General features: G+C 41.7%; 1 protein-coding gene across 19 annotated transcripts in view; it reads right to left on the bottom strand.

Annotated features, from left to right (window-relative positions):
- Erc2 (ELKS/RAB6-interacting/CAST family member 2) overlaps positions 1 to 16,464 on the bottom strand; it is an 865,869-nt gene that overhangs the window by 379,423 nt on the left and 469,982 nt on the right. The window lies entirely within an intron of this gene.

Raw genomic sequence — 16,464 nt, 5'->3', positions numbered from 1 at the left:
GAGTAAAAGGGGCTTGAGGAAAGAGATCAGACTCCAAAAGCTAGTGGGCAGGGCACCTAATACCCTGTGGTCTATGACACAGTGTTTAGTTTCTTTTAAGTAGCTACCATTCTTATTCTTATTGCTCTTCTGGATCATGTACTTTTTCTGAGACCATAATCCATTACTTTGATTTTTAAAATAACATCCTGAAGTCTCTAATCAAATACATTGTTAACACATAGTTCAATGTAATAGTTTGGCTAAATATAATGTTGCACAAGGCCCTGATACTTAGGGTAAAAGTTCATAGGATGCCAAATCCTATTAGCATAAAGGCTCAAGATGGTAAAAGACAAAGGGAAAAGGATAGGTTAAATTAAAAATGCAAATTATAAGCTTAATATAGACCATTTCACCAGAAACATTTAGTAAAACATTTCATAGATGTTGGCAGTCATCTCCATGACAGCTATTATACATCTAATCCAACAGGAAAGGAGGCAGGAGAGCAGCATCAATGTCTGGGGATCAAGCACACAAAGAGGAGGCTAGAGAGTGAATCCTTGGCATCCTTTCTAATCCCTTCACCCCTGTTGTCAGCAACCACTATAACTGAGCCCTGGCTCCTAAGACCAGCAGACTGAAGACTGTAATCAAAATGAGAACCGGATGATACCCAGCAAACATCAGACTGAAACATTACAAAAGCTGATGAAGGCCTCTCTCCACAAGCCACTCTTCTGTTAGCCCTCACAGAATGATGTACACCCCTCCTTCCTCCACTCCAGGAAAGTGACATGCGAGAGCAATGGACTTGTAGCTCACCAATTTGACCAGACTAACTGACCAGCAAGCCCCACGGACCCTGAAATCTCTGCTTCTACATCTCGTAGAATATATGCCACCACAACTGCTTTAAACACACACACATACACACACACATACACACCACACAGAGATGCTGGAGATCTGAACTCAGGTCCTCGTCCTTGTATAGCAATCACTCTGCAAATATAGCCATTTCCAAAGCCTGGGATTGCTTAACTAGAGGATACTCTTAAAAAAAAAATACATTTTGTACTAATGCCTACCATTAAATAGAACTAACTGCTAAATGTCCCCGACCCAAGTACATCCATATAAAATAGAGGGTTGCCAGAAGTGTTTGCATGAAGAGCTCATCCAGCATGCTCTGGGTAATCCAAACACAAAGAACTCATTTCTATGGATCTGACAATGGTTGTTTAATAAATAAACAATTAAATGCCATATTCCAAGTCCACGTGTCACTTCAAGCTTTGCTTCACTTGGAATAAGTGGCTAAGAAAAATGAAGATCTGAAGTTCTGTAGACGTGGTGATGGACTCTCTTTTCCATGTTCAGCCATTTCCTCAAATACTGCTTTATTGAAAATGTAGAAGTTGACAAAAGAAGAGTTGGATTTCAAGTAGCGCTGCTTAGGATATGGGCCAGTCAGATAGGCTGGAGTGAGGTCATAAGAATGGACAGCAGGTATCCATCTTGTGTCCACGTAACTATCCCCAGTGACAAACCCAGTATACACCTTCCTCTGCAGATGTACAGTGATTTTCAAACGCACTTCTAGTGACTGAACTTTCTTCTGAGTATCCATGAACACTAACAAGAATGGAAAGAATAGGAAGGAAGCAGGGAGTAGCATGGGTAATCTAAACACAAAGAACTCATTTCTACAGATCCGACAATGGTTAATAAACAAACAATTAAATGTCAGATCCCAGGTCCATGTGTCACTTAAAGCTATTCTGCATTTGGAAAGAACTGGCATGGGGAAGTTGGTGGGGCTACAGGTAGGAAACAACCCTTTACTCAAGGCTCCCTCAAGGAAAACTGGTTGAAATAGTAGAACTAGGGAAGGAGGGTAAAGGAGCCAGGAAATATAGTGCACCTAGATCCCCTTGACTAAGACACGGTATCTGCATGCTCACATGCTCGGCTGTGTTCAGTGAGAGCATGACCACTGTGAGTTTTTCTGGGACACTTGCAGCTTCCAGTATCAATATCTGCAAGAAGCCTGCCAGGCCCCAGGTCTTTCCCACCTGCAGAAGCAGACCTACACTGAATAAATCAAAGTTCTGAACTCAATATAGCCTTCCACCGGCTCTAATGTTTGGGAGGCAGGTTATGTAGGTGTATAGACTGCAATACTCCCTTGCTTAACTCTCCAAGGACAATGCCATTTGTGCTTCTTCTCTAACTCCCACCTCTTGGGCAGATCTGTGGCTCTGTTGGGGCTCATTTAGGGAATTCTGTTCTCCAGGGAATTGCTATTCAAAATGTATCTACAATACAAATGAAAGACTAAGGAGGTGGAGGGACAGCTCAGCCCTTAGGAGCTCTTGTTGTACAATTATAAAGACTGGGACTTGGATCCCAGTTCTCACATAATCAGCTAATCATTCCATGCATGCCTATAACTCTAACTCCAAAGGACTACAAGGACAGGAGGATTTGCTGGGGCTTGCCAGCTTCCAGACTAATCAAGAAAGCACCAGGCTCAGAAAAAGAATAATCAGAAAGTGATACAGGAGGATACTTAACCTCCCTCCTGGCCTCTGGGCTCCCCATTACACACACACACACACACACACACACACACACACACACAAATAAATGATGGCACAGTCAGTTTTCAATATTGAAGTTAAATTGACTGAACTCATTAAGGGTTGTAAGTATTAAGAAGTTTAGATTAATAATTTCCAACAGGTATACAGGTCATCAATGACTGTGACCTTTGAAAGAATGTCAGAGAACCTGGAACCCTGCTCTTTCTACTGGAATAGTCCATAAAAGTAGAATCAGCAAGAGTTTTATAAGTCCTGGTAAAATCATGTGAGACTGAGACCTCTAGAATTACACTGGAGAATATTGGGCAGGAAGGATCCTTCCTACCTACAAAGGAAGAGACGCGTTAATTTGTATGTAGAGGAGAAAAACAAAACTTCTTTTGAAATCTTAGCAGGAGCACCAAGATGATACTTGTTTACTTGTTTACCTATGTACTCTTTAAAAGATCTTTAAAAACTGACACTGTTCATTTTGGGGAAGGGTGCAGAACCCAGCTCTGTCCTATGTGCTTGGCGAAGGCTCAATTCACAAAAGCACTTCTGAATTACTCTGGCAATATCCAAAGTACACATACCTATTGCCCAAGTCGGCCTTTCTTCCAGGAAAGAAGGTCACAAAGGCAATTGCCTACAAACACAGTACACTCACAAAACCATTTCCACCAAGCCATATATAATGGAAATTTGAAAACTTTTACTTGTCCATTAGAAGGAAACTGGCCGAAGAACTGAATCCATTAGTCATCTGGGACCTAGCTAGCTAAATGAGTAAGACTAGATGAAAAACTCTGAGACATCATAAGCAAGCAAAGCAGAGAGCACGATGGTCTGTTCAGTCTTGGTTGTGTGAAAACACAAAGCCCATTTGGATACACACAAACACAAATGGGAACTTCTGGGAATTTCACACCAGGCTACTGGGGAAGAGAAATCAAAATAGCCAGCAGTGGTGGCGCATTTCTTTAATCCCAGCACTTGGGAGGCAGAGGCAGGAGGATTTCTGAGTTTGAGGCCAGCCTGGTCTGCAGAGTGAGTTCCAGGACAGTCAGGGATATACAGAGAAACCCTGTCTCAAAACAAGATAAAAACAACAACAACAAAACAAAATCCGAAATCAAAACATCAAAACAACTTTGGAATGGGACTGGGGAAAAGGGATCTTCAATTCTCTCTCTCTCTCTCTCTCTCTCTCTCTCTCTCTCTCTCTCTCTCTCTCTCTCTTGCTCTTGCTCACTCACTCACTCTCACTCTGTGTGTGTATGTGAGTGTGTAAATGCATACAAGTGTGTGTTTGTGTGTGTGTAAATACATACAAGAAGTGGACTGGCAGACAATAGATACTAAAGGCATAAAGGTGACTTCTGACCAATCAAATCATGAAGCACTGCCATCCCCAGCTGGGAAATAGTCACTATTCTAACTTCTACATGTATGGAGTCATTTCATCCCTTCTTGAACTTTATAATCACTATACTCTTTGGTGTCTGACATTTTCACTGAGTAAAGCACTATCAGAGTCACCCATACCTTTTTGCATATGGCTGTGTATATGTGGTGAACCTGCATGTATGAGTGTTTGCACATGGGTGTGTGTGTGAGCAAAAATACAAGACTGTAAATGTGTGTAGAGACCTGAGACCAATTATCTTCAACTGAACCCAAAGCTTGTTCGCATAGCTAATATGGGTAACCATCTTGTTCTGAGTAATTCCTTGTTTCTGCCTTCCCAGTGCTGGAATTACAGGTGGGGTGTCATGCCCATCCAATGTTTATGTGAATGCTGGGGATCCAAACTCAGACTTCTGTACTTACAAATGCTTCAGCCACTGAGCCAGATGCTGAGTGTGCACACATATTTGTGTGTTTGTGCATTTCTCTCTTCTTTATGTCAAGTAGTACTCTGCTTTCTGAATATTACTATAGTTCAGTTAGTCTCTTCATTTTAATGAATAATCAGGCTATGTAAATTATTTTACTGTTATTATGAATGAATAAGTGTCCATAAACTGTCTCATGCCAGACATTTTTGGAAATACACTTTCATTTTCTTAGATTAATAGCCCAATACATAATAACCAAGAATGAAAAAGGTACAACCTCCGTGTAAGTACATGTCAAGAGCCCATGAAACTGTTGTTGAAGTATATCTGTATTACAGTATGTAACATACAGTTAAAACATCAGCATCAACATCACACAGATGATACAGTTAAAACATCATCTTCAGAACCAGATTTTCTGGGCTGTCATCAGAACTTTCCCACTTTCTAGTTTAGTTAGACACTTAGCCACTCTGTGCCTCAGCTTCTTCACACATGAAATGAGGCTCATAATTGTATCTAATTCAAATGTGACTGTGAAGAGTTGATGAGTTAGACCAGGTAAAATGCTTAAAACAGATCCCAGCAGGTTCATTCTCTGCATAACTTTCAGCTTACAGTAAGAACGTAATCTCATCTTGTGAAATATTGCGCAAACATACTTAGTGTCTTAGTTCCCACAGTATTGGGACTGCCTCACACAGCGTGCTGTGGAATGCATCAGTAGATGCTTCTGTTATATGCTGAGCAACACTGGTACTTTCTTTTAATGAGTTATACTCCTGGCAGTTTATCCTGACAGCAGCACTGTGGAAGGTCACTACAAGCATGAGCGAATAAGAGATGACACTGAGGCGATTGCACATGTAGATGGCCACACACACACACACACAATGGAGGCCAAACAGTCTACATTATATACAGAATTTCCAATAGTAAAAGCTTTTACTTTTAACCACTGAGATGAGCCCACTGGGGGGGGGGCTTATAAATACCACTGAGTACTTTAGCACAGCTATAAATTTGCAAGAGCTACCATAAATATTCTAAGGACAGTCTTACAGCAATTACAAAGGTGCTAGATGTTGTAGGCAGGAGCATTTCTACAGTAACCACTTGTATCTCCTTGTCCTTCCAGCAAAAATCCATGAGACAAACCAAGATCTAAGGACTGGGCTGGAGATTGAGACAGGTCTTTTGGCCTCTGCACACCTGGCAGCCTCACAAGAACAACTGTTTAGCCAGAATTTGGTAATAGTCCATTGCTTAAGTCTTTGTTGAAACCCATGAGAAGATGCCCAAGCCATCTCTCTGGACTTCCTGACTTGGTTTCCCTCCTTACGTCCTGCCTCCTCCATGGTGCTTGGGATTACCTAAGAACCCAGAGAGAAGGCCACCCTCAGATACACCACAAAATGCCACACATCCTTAGAAGGTAGTTCATGCCCCTTGTCAAGCCAGCATGCCATCCCCAGAACCAGATAATATAACCAGAGAGACAAGGCAGTAAGGTGAAGGAGGCTCAGATTTGAAAGCTTGAAATGCGGAGCTTCCCAGAGGCAAAGTAGACCTCCCCTTTCCACCAGCTTGCATCAAGTGTGTCTAGAAACACTCCCTTAGATAAGGTGGTACCAAAAGGCAGTTCCTAACTCAGCTCTGGAGACACTTAACTCATTCTAGGCCAAGTAGATCAAATGTAGTATCCAAAATTTACTGCCTACTAGAAGTGCAGGGACAAAGATGGAGTAGAGACTGGGGATAATGGTCAACCAATGACTGGTTCAACTTGAGACCCATCCCATGGGCAAGAACCAATCCCTAATACTATTAATGATACTCTGTTACAACTGTAAATAGGGGTCTTCAATAACTGTCCTCTGAGAGGTTCCTCCCAGAAATTGACTAAAACAGAGACCCACAGCCAAACATTAGACAGAACTTGGGGAGTCTTATGGAAGAGTTGGGGGAAGGATTGAGGGCTCTGAAGGGGATAGGAACTCCACAAGAAGACCAACATAGTCAACTAATCTGGATCCTAAAGGTCTCCCATAGTCTGAACCCCCAACAAAAGAGTATATACATGGGCTGGACCTAGGCCCTCTGCATATATGTAGCAGACATGCAGCTTGGTCTTCATGCAGGTCCCCCAACAACTAAAGCAGAGGCTGTCCCTAACTCTATTGCCTGCCTATCGATCCTGCTCTCCTAACTGGGCTGCCTTGTCTGCCCTCAGTAGGAGAGGATGTGCCTAGTCCTGCAGTGACTTGATATGCCAGGATGGATTGGTACACAGGGGAGGCCTACCCCATTATCAGAGAAGAGGGGATAGAGAGAGGGGATATGTGAGGGGTACTGAGAGAAAAGGGGGTACTGGATTGAAATGTAAAGTGAATGAATATATTAATTAATGGAAAAAAGTCAGTATAGTAAGAAGCCCAAGACCAAATTTCTCGCCATTTTCACATTAAAACATCTCCTAAGAGGCCTCTGACCTTGTCCAAGTTATTTTACTAGAGAATAGAGAATATTAAATTTCCTAAGACTGGGACTCTTAAAACAGCAACTCACACTCAGTGAGTGATTTGTAAACACCAGCCAGATGCGTCTTCTCAGGCTCTTCTGCAGATCATAGTCATCCAGTAGCCCTTACCCTTGACCTTCCTACCCAAACCAGAAAGACTCCTGGTAGAGGATACATAGCAGGAGGTAGTAATGATTCATGAGTAAAAGATCTATTTCCTGTAGGCATTTCACTCTGAGAGGAATGCTGAAGGCCAGACTTCCTTCAAGTATAAGCATTATCCTTCATCCTAACCCTCAGGGCACCACTCCACCAAAAGCTAATAAAGAGAAGTGCTAAGCTCTGGAAATGGAGAGGGAGCAGGCCAGTGTGAGAGCCTCTAGTTCCCTCTTCTAAGAAACATCGTGGAGTTAGTATGCCACTGTAGGAGGTTCTAGTCTATTCTTTGTTATCTTCAAGGTTCAGTGTTCAAACCATGGACATCCAATAAAGGAGGCTTTTCTGAGCAAGTGGACCACACACATCTGTAGGCAGTGCAGAATCCACTATCTTGGCTCTTCTTGCATGTAGGCCTCCTGTCACATATGGGAATTTGGGAAACACAGGCTAAAGATGGCAGCTTTGGGATAGTGGTTTGTTTTTCTCATTGCTAAGCACTAAAGATGTCCCATTTTATATCACCCACATGCTAGATCAGACTACATGCTCTGCCTTCTCAGCCCACAGGTGCAAACAGTTCCCCTTCAGGTTGACCCATCACAGGGTGCTATGGCTCCACAGAGTCCCTGGGGCCTTGATTCCTATCTGAGAGCCAAGAATGTAAAATAGCCAAAGAGATAGGAACCTTTCCCTCCAACTTCTACTGCATGACAGTTCAAATCAGTGCTTCCTGTCAGGCCCCTCATGTGCTTCTTGCCTCTCTAAGTTTTCTACTTATGCTCTTCCCCAATTTTCATTTTATTCTTCAATAGGTTCATGCATGTATTAATACATAATTTTAGTCACTTCCCCAGTACTCTCATTCTCTTACCCCTGCTCCCTCTTCCCAAAAAACTCTCTCTCTCCTCTCTCTCTCTCTCTCTCTCTCTCTCTCTCTCTCTCTCTCTCTCTCTCCCTCCCTCTCTCTCTCTCTGTGTGTGTGTGTGTATGTATGTATGAATGTGTATCTGTGTGTCTCTTTGTGTACATGCATGTGTCCATGTGTCTCCCTGTATGTCTTTATGTAAGTGTGTGTGTGTGTGTGTGTCTGTGTGTGTGTGTGTATGTGATGTCCTACTGAGTTTGCTTATAGTTGCTTGCATAAGTATAAGCAAGAGGTAATTCATTAGAGCATGGGAACTTTTCAGTGACTACACCACTAAATAAAATTATATTTCCTCACCAGCAACCATTATCTCCTAACAGGGAAGAATGGGACATCACAAGGTACTTTCCCATCCATGATTAAATACTGACAGGAACAGGAAGAAGGGAGAAGGGAGAGATATGGATGTGCCTTGCTTTTTCCTTTTCCTCCCTTCCATTCATCAGGACCTTAACCTAAAGGATGGGCAGGTCCTTCCCCCTTAGCTAATCTTCTCTGGGAATTTCCTAAAGTCACCCTGAGAGCAAGGCAGTGCTTTGCTGAGCACCAAGAGGCCTTTTAATCTACTCACACTGACATGGCTAGCTATCACATTAGATACTTAGCCAAAACTTGTTTTAAAATCCTAGATTAAAGGACAATACAACTAAGAATATTGTCTGCTACTGTTCCAAGGGCAGCATGGAATGCTCCTTGTTACAAAGATCACTTTAAAAATCAGATTGAAAATCCAAGAGTGTGTGGGAAAACACAATAACCTGGGTATTGCTTTTCTAATTATATTTATATCCAATCAATCACTGCAGTAGCAAGGGCTCAAGTCACTGAGATATCATGTAATGTGCTGGGGATACAGGACATGTGTCACCCACTTAACCTTCCTGTATTAGGAAGATATGATGTACTTGTTTCTTTTACAAATGAGGAAGTTGCCCCAAAGTTATGGAACTAATGATGTCAGAGTCTCAGTTTGTCCATCTCAGAAAATACTTCTCCCCATTTTTGTCCTTCATATCTACACTGTGCCAACCAAGCAAAGACAGTATTGTAGCATTGTTTTCTATTGTGTCCTTCACTGTAAGCCAGCTGTAGCAAGGTCTAGGAAGAAGCCAAGGAGAATCTTAAGACATGGTCTGTGCTCTGTAGCCCAGTCCCTCTAAGGATCATTGAACTGAACAAGGGGACTTTTTTGGGGCATCAGCTTGATGAAGTGTTAGAGAATTAGACCCAAAGGATATGGTCATCCCAGAAGGTGAGCTATCCGTGGGGGAGTGTCAGCATTCAAGGGAAAGAGCCTAATAGTGTGCACTTTACAGTGGCAACAATGTGGTGAACCAAGAAACAAACTGGTTCTTGACCATCACATTCTGAAATGACACCATCCTAAAGACTTTGATTCAGAGACAAGTATGAGAATGACAAAAAGGAGTGACAATAAAATCAGAACTTCAACAACAATAAAATAGAAGAGAAAATGAAGTAGCTTATGATATTTAATGGCTCCTCTGCAGATAGATCTCCAGGAAGCAAAAGGCAAACTTAAAACAAGGCAAGACCTAAGATAAAACCCTTGCCATATTCCTATTTCATATCTCCTTTGGCATACCATTTGCTTTTTCAAATAACAACAACAAAAAATAGAATCTAAATACCTGAAAATCAAGCATTCACATAATTGCCACAATTCCATGGAGCATTATATTCTTCTAGAAGCCCATTCCTCTGCTGTTAGACACAGGCACATTAGGACCAATTTGGTGGAGTGTCAGCTGTATTTACAGTTTTGGGTAATATAAAAACATATGGAAACTGTGAAAATTGACTCCCAGGAGGCTCATGTTAGAGGAAACCAACATTCCACAGTCTGGCCCAAGGTTGGGGCAATTTGCCCAAACAAGATACAAGTAGAGCAAACCTCCAAGAGTAAGGGCACTGGTTGTGAGCAGGACCTGTTCTTACTGCATCCAATCTGGAACTAGGCTATGGCAACTCAGACATAAAGCAGGGGTAAGAGCAGGTAACAATCTTACATGATGATTTTTCAAATGAGAGCAGAGAAATAATGGGCTGGAGTTTTCATTCTTTGCTATGAGAAACCAATTGGAAAATACTGCTAAACAATAAAACTTGTCTCTGCTTTCGGAAGTCAGAGTGCATATGAAGTGCTGTGCTAAAGGCCATAAAAATATCTCTGCTGAATGAAATAACATTCTGACATGGAAGAAGATTTTATTCCCACTCTACACATGAATAAATGGAAGCTTACAGAGGTAATTTGCAGCACGTCATACGGTTTCTAAGTAGGGGACACAGAATGCCATTGTTTCGTGGAAGCCAGAGACCACAGTCTTATCTGTTATACTACAGAAACAGTAAAATACATATGATGTCTTGGCCACAAAACTCTACAGAGCTTAATAATCAGCCTACACACTCACTCAGAATGCTAACCATCCTTCCCTCTATGGAGAAAGTAAAGCTACAGTTTCAATGTAGCCAGTTATTCTATGCATTCTTTGGAGCATTTGGTCCCACTGAGGTGTGGCTTATTAGACTATCCCAAAAACAATTTAGACTAGTGCTAATTTTGATATACTGAGGCACAGAAACATTGCCATGAACCAAATAGCACTTGGCTATGCCACTCCAGCTGCTGTGGTGTGATAGCAGAGGCATGGTCTGACCAGGTTGAAATCAGGGTGTCATCCTGATAACCACCCCCACCCCCTGCCCATCTTAGCTTTAATATGAAGAGAATAGAACTCTAAGTGTTCATTCCATTTCCTGGCACAGTGGCTTCCCTTGAAACTGTTTGCTGGCTGCAGGCTGCCCTCAGTCCTGAATGATGTAACAAGTTCCTTCCCATGTGGTCCTCTATTCAAACAGTCTACAATGTGGCTGTCAAGTTCTATTTAAGCTAGTAGGAGCATCACTCCCTCCATTCTCATATTAGCCACACATAAATTGGGAATGACGCAACAACCCCTATGTTACAGGCCATATCTATATGAGAGAGTGGATTATGTTACCTTTGCCATATTCCATCCCCTATATGCAAGCCACAGACACTGCCCATATTCAACTGGAGGAGGTTATAAGAGGGTATGAACACCAGGGGATAGAGACCATGGAAACCTTGTCAGAATTCTGTCTCCCTGTACACTACCCAACTGAGTTATGTACTACCATGGAAATGGCCTACTTTTATGCTTTAGTATAGCAGCCACTAACCCTATATGGCTAATAAATATATAAACATGGCTACTGGATCCATAGAGCTACTTTTAAAATGTCACGTAGAGTCATATTTCAAACAGTCACAGGGTACTAGTGACCACCACACTGAATGGCAGACTTGGATATTAATTACTGCACAAACTACATGTTTATTTTAAATCTTCGCTTTTGTACCTACCATTCTTTCAAAAGTTCTGTAATCTTTTTTTACTGTTAATTTCAAACAACTTTTAGGAACTACTTGACTCAGGATCTACTCAACAGAATTACTATTCCATTGTTCCAAACCTCTTCCAAACCATTTTCATCAGTTCGACCTAAAGAACCTTAAAGACCTAAGTGGCAGCTGAAAAGGAATTATGGCAATTTATGCATCTTTATGCTTTCCAAAATATTCATCCCCATGGCAACACACTATAAAACAAATGTCCACTTGTTCTGCTCTTCTCCACATAACTCTTTGCTCACTCTGATGTGAGTGAGTAACACTTCACTTCCTCAGAGGCGGCCTCTGCCCAGCCACCCACCTCCCAAGGTCACCACCTCCCAAGGTCACCGCCTCCCAAGGTCACTGCAGCATCGAGGTTTCAGGGTGTCACCCTTGTAGGCAAGCTTCTAAGCTCACTAGTTCAAGATCTGTTCCTACCTAGAATCAAAAGTATTAAAAGGAGAGGAAAAAGAAGAACTGAAATCCTATGAGTCCTGAGATTACAGACAAGGCATAAACAGGGCTTATTTAACACTGCAAATAGGATTCCTCAGAATATTTAAGATTATTGACTTCTGTGAAGCTCCAAAACGAGACAGAGCACAGTGTGCTCACCACTTACTTGACCAAAACTGCTTTTTTCCCCCTCCGGAGTCATCTGAGATATCAAATCTGAGAAGTAAATCTTTGGTTAGTTTCCTGAATTTGCCTATGCATCCACTTCACAGGCTTGCTCCATCTACCACCAATAGCACTGTTGTCTACTTAAACTGCTCTTTAAACCTTTATACCTCAAATAAGTTCTCAATTTTAACTGAGCAAGATTCCAGGAAATCACATTTCATCTGCAGATTATGACTTTCTATTAGAAACAGAGTGTGTGATCCGTAAGTGCTCATTAAAGGCATTCTTGGACTGGCGATACATCTCAGTGGTTTGCTGCCTATAGAAGCTTTATGACCAGAGCTCCATCCCTGGAGCCCAGATAAAGGTAGACAGAAAGAATCTCCTCCAGAAAGTTCCCTCTTGCTTTCATAAGCACTATCTATGACTCATGTATATACACAGCAATACATACATGCATACATATATACATACATAAAATTTAAAGAATACTCTTAAACAACAACAAACTATCAACATGAAATTCTCAACTAAGACTCAATTAGGCACTGGCTGGCTACATGTAAAGGAACGAGCATGTCCAGCTCCTCAGTACACTAGAGGAGACAGCTACTCAGCAGAACCCACTAACCTGCACACTTTCATTTGGCTGCTACAACCAATATCCTCAGACCTTCAGGGATCTTCCAAGCAAGCTGGAGATTATCAGTTCCCAGGGTTAAACAATTGGAGGCACCTCAAATTTATTTCCTTTGTTCAAGACCTAAGTAAACAAGTAGCTCCATCTTGTGGTCCACTAACTTTGGTACTAACCAAGTGATGGTTAATTCTGACTGTCAGCTTGACTAGACTAAAGAATGTCTAGGGCATTAGGAACCCTACATGGGAAGACATTTCTAGACAACACTGACTAAGAAGAAAAGACCTGTTCTGAATATGGATGGTGCTACCCTATGGGCTGAACTAGATCCCAGATGAATAAAAGAGGAAAGGAGAGAGCACGCTGGATGTTAGCACGTCATCTCTATACTTCCTCTTCTACCCAGCTATAAGATAAGGATTCCCGGCAGCACTGTGACTCCCCCTCCCCCATCCCACCTTCTCCACTAAGATGGACTGTATCCCCTGAAATCACAAGCTAAAATAAAGCCTTCCTACCTTAAGTTATTCTTGTCCTCTATTTGGTCATAATAGTGAGGGATACAATTAATACTCCAAGAATTTGGACAGAGTTGACTTCCACTCTTTCCGTAAGAAAGTACAATGCTGAGGGCTGGGGAGATGGCCCAGAGGTAGAGAGCACCGACTGCTCTTCCAAAGGTCCTGAGTTCAATTCCCAGCAACCACATGGTGGCTCACAACCATCTGTAATGAGATCTGATGCCCTCTTCTGGAATGTCTGAATATATTATTTATATAATAAATAAATAAATATTAAAAAAAGAAAATGAAAGGCTAAAAAAGTACAGCACTCACCAAGACAGATTCACTTGGATGTGACATGGGCCATGCTTTGGTTGGAAGAAACTGTAAGGACTGCATGGACTCCAAGAGCCTCTGAGTTAGGACAAATGGACAGTGAGAGGACAGTGACATGGAATCTGAGAAGGTGTGCTTACACCTCAGAGTAGGGACTTCTTCATTGAAGAACTGGGACAAGCAAATTAACTGCTCTTTATAAATATGCTAGCTGTGAGACAGGATATGGGCAGTCACACTGGGCTTAATCAAAGGAGAAATAAAGGATACTGTACGTGAGAAGTGTAATTCTGTGGGGTTACTAAGTGCTCCCTTACAGTAACTGTATGCTTAAAAAAAAAAAAACAATAACAGTATCTTCTGCCCTCCTCACATCTGGGCTGGTTTACCTTGGGGTGGTAGATAGCTATCCTTGATCACTGACACCTGTTAGACAAAGCTTCGGGGAAAGATGTTCCTGTCCTCTCAGTCCTGCATCCCAAGACTCACACTGTGCTAGGAAAATGGCTCTCTGGAGTCTTAGAATATCTCAGAGCCAAGCTTAGTATCTGTGGTCACACGGTAAGGGAAGGCTTCCAACAGAGGCCACGTGGCTCAGAAACGCTGCGAACGCACTGTCAGCATGGGAGGTAACACCTTTCTATGTTCTCAGGTTCACGAAAAGGCTTCTATTCTGCAATGTTAACTTATAACTACTTACCTCCCAATCACAAGATGTACCCAGGCAGCTCTCAGTCTATCTGTCCCTTGTATAAACTGTCCCAAACACATCTATGGATATGATTTCTCTATCAAACCACTGGATATAATTGGGCAAAAACAATCAGAAAACTCCAAAGGTTGATTTAGACTACCATTTTTTAAGGAAGATTCTAAAGAAAAGAGAACATAGATCTCCAGCCTTCCTGGGACCCATCTGTGTTTTCTGGTGAGCATGCATAACAGACATCACTCCCTGACATGCTTTATTTTTCCTAAACAAGAGCATCATTTTTCCATAATAGAGCCACCAAGGGTCCTCACTCTCTTTCCCCCCCTCCACATTAAATTTTTCACAATTCCCCACACTTTCCAGTTTCTTTCCAGATGTTAGGGATTCTAGAGCTCATAAGCATAAGGTGACCCAATCTATGACAATGTCATTGTCTAAAATTCATAGAGTAACCAGTAGGAACCCCAACGCAGGATGATAAACAAGACGGCGTGTAGCATTTGCACTCACATGTTTTAGGATTAGGCAATGATTATTATCACATACACCACCCTACTTGACTGTCACAACCACCTGATGGCATGGATATTGCAGTTAGGCATTGCTGAATGATGGAGCAACATCCCAAGAAATGTACTACTAGGCAATCTTGTTATTATGCACACACCATAGACTATATCTAACCCCCCCATAACAGTCTGTTATACTGTACAGGCAGTTTTGCAATAAGCTACTGAGTATATCACATCAGATGCGAAGTCCAGAATTGGCCAATATGCCATTATGTGATATACTCAGTAACTGTGCAGATAGATAAAGCTGAGAAACAATGTCTCTAAGTGCTGATTCTGGATAGAATCCATGTCAATGTGCTATGCTCCAAAGCTCTTGTGATTTTCCTTACTTTGTTATTCTCAGATGTATCACTCACTAATTTCCTACTGTCATAGGTTGCAAGAATAACTACCTCCACCAAGAAGGGGTAAAAGCCCATAGATTAGCTGTAAACGTATTTCTCTGTAACTGCCACTGCCATACACCAGGACCTGTTTTACACACATTCTCCTCTCACCATATACCCATACCGCTTGTGTGTTCTGTAGTCTCAAGTTTATCTCTCTTACACACCCCTAAGCAATGCTTTCAGAAGCACCTGCTCTTTAGGCAAAGTCTCTGTCTGTTCCATATGGACAAAATCCATCTAAGGCTCTGTGGAGATAAACAGGATAGGCCTTAGACAACATCTAAGCAACCATTTATCCTGTGAGCGCCTGGAGATTGAGGATGATTAAACTTGCATGGTGTTCCTATACAAAAGTGGTTCTTAACTGTTGCTGTAGCCTCATCTGAAATGAGAAACAAGAAACAACTAGAAGACAGATTGTATCTACTGCTTGTGCTGTGCCAGTAACAATAAGTTATGCTTAAATTTTACTCTTGGAAAAATACTCCCAATATTAATTATTAAAAGAATATCATTACCTAAGATTTAAGATAAAGCAGTAAAAAGGAATTCCTTTGCTGAAACGGGGTCCCTTGCTGTCATAGGAGCTTGGTCTCACATGTCACACTGCAGATCCACTTCTTGACGCAAATCCCATTCCTTCTTGCACCTTACAAAATTAAAACTCATGCTTCCAATTAGAAGCCAGAAAGCTTTTCCTGTTTTTCCACTGACAAATGATAAACCCTTACAAAATCAACATAACTGAAACCCAGGCCATGAGTGAAGTAGCATTCTACAGTCCATGGTTGCTTCTCGGTCCCAATGTCCATGTGTTAACACTCCATCTCTGGTGTGGCAGACTTGAGATGCAGAGAGAACAGTTATGCCCATGGGTACCATCCATCTGAGTGGGCAGATGCTGTTAGCTTTGCAGAGTGTCTGATGTAAAAGGATTCTTGCTCTGTCTCTTGACTTTCTGCCTTTCACCATCAATAACATTTCAAGAAGGCCTTCAATATAATAGATGTCAACACCTTGACTTCTCAATTGTGAAAAATAAATTTCTCCGCATTACAAATGTCCGGTTTATGGCATTCTGTCACAGTAGCAATAAAAAACACTAAATTTCTTGAAAAATAAGGTGTAAAGTCCCTAAAACTTTTAGCTCAAGTCCTACATTGCTTTTATTTTTAATGAGATCATTTGAATGTTTACTTTTTAAAAGAATTAATATTATGTGTA

Source organism: Mastomys coucha, unplaced genomic scaffold (assembly GCF_008632895.1).
Source record: "Mastomys coucha isolate ucsf_1 unplaced genomic scaffold, UCSF_Mcou_1 pScaffold9, whole genome shotgun sequence".
Taxonomy (NCBI): Eukaryota; Metazoa; Chordata; class Mammalia; order Rodentia; family Muridae; genus Mastomys; species Mastomys coucha.
Note: the sequence above shows the minus strand (reverse complement) of the source record. Positions and strands in the feature narration are given on the sequence as shown.